We start from the raw sequence: 1424 nt of genomic DNA, 5'->3' as shown, positions 1-1424 counted from the left end.
TGACCCCGATTGTATACTCCTGTGTGCTGCTGCCCCGCCCGCGAGCCCCAGAACTCCATCCGTAGCGACAGCAGCCGCCCCTTCTACCCCTGACCACCCCAGCTCCCTCCGCCTTCGCTACAGACGACCCGTTTTCGTCCCGTTCACTGCCTTCTTCCACTTGGACGCACCGACCGGCCCAGCAGCAGCAGCTCGCCCTCCTTTCTCCCAATCGCCCCCCCCCCTCTCTCTCTCTCTCTCTCTCTCTCCTTCTCCAGCTGGTCGGCGACCACCAGCAGCAGTACAGCCAAACTCATCAATAACCTGCCGCAGCCGAGCTCGAACAGAGTCTGCGAGTCACCGAAAAGTCTACGACCGAATGCTGCGGATAATATCGACGTTTCTTTTTTGCACGTTGGAATAAAATTCTATGTTTGAGAAAGTATAAAAAATTTCACAATGAAAGGGGGGAGGGGGGGACTTTTCCTTATGGTAGCAGACAGTTTGGGGGACTCTGAAAAAAAAATAGGCGGAAGGGTCTTTGTTGGCGCCAAATTAGTCATAGAAGGGAGAATGGCTTCGCAAGTGACGACACGGTGAGGACTTCTCGCTCCTCCTGCTCCTTGCTAATGCAGAGGGATTAGAAAGTGAAATCGGGCCGACGATCTCCTCCCAAACACAAACAGAACCTGGGCGAGGGAAGGGGTTTGCGATGCAAGCAGCCCAGGCAATCGGCAGGGCGTCAAATCAGCACACCACAGAAGAGCTGGTTGGCCATGCACTGTTTTGCAGACGCGTACCGCATCTAGCCTAGCAGGCACAAAGGATCTGGAAGTCATATTAGGCAAAATCTACAAAATAAATAGGACGAAAATCACAGTCACAGTGCTCATGATATATGTGCTGCCTGATGAATTTCCCGTGAGATTGATTTCCTAACATCATTTCAATTTCAGTGGGGGCCACTACTAGCACTCTCTGTGCAGCTAAAACCCAAAAAGAACTCACCGAAAAAGTGCGAGCGAGGGGAGATCCGTTAACAAAAACAAAAATTCGCACGGCTGCCGTTCGGGTGCGCGGAGTCTGGCTAGAGCGCCGCGCACGAGTCTCGGACGAGCCGGCCGTGAAACTGCTACGCCTTGCGAATACAAAAGCGAAGCGAGGCGAGGAGTGGCGCGCTCGCTGGGCCACGCGCCGCTCATCCGGCACGAATCAAAAGGCGACGAGCAACAAATCACGGCTCGGGTGGAGGGGGCGGCCCGGGCCCGGGGCTACGGGGGCGTGCGGATAGGTGAGCAGAACCGAACGCGCCCGGCCAGAGAGCGATCTCACGTCAGCTTGTATTTTTCATTATTTGGAGATTTAGGGTCGGCACATTTGGCTGGATGGTTCCCAGGGGAATCACAAAAACGACTCTGCACTGCTGCCACCCGGGGGAGAGCGGG

The sequence above is a fragment of the Frankliniella occidentalis genome, unplaced genomic scaffold (genome assembly GCF_000697945.3).
Source record: "Frankliniella occidentalis isolate FOCC.00 unplaced genomic scaffold, Focc_3.1 Scaffold45, whole genome shotgun sequence".
Lineage (NCBI taxonomy): Eukaryota > Metazoa > Arthropoda > Insecta > Thysanoptera > Thripidae > Frankliniella > Frankliniella occidentalis.
Note: the sequence above shows the minus strand (reverse complement) of the source record.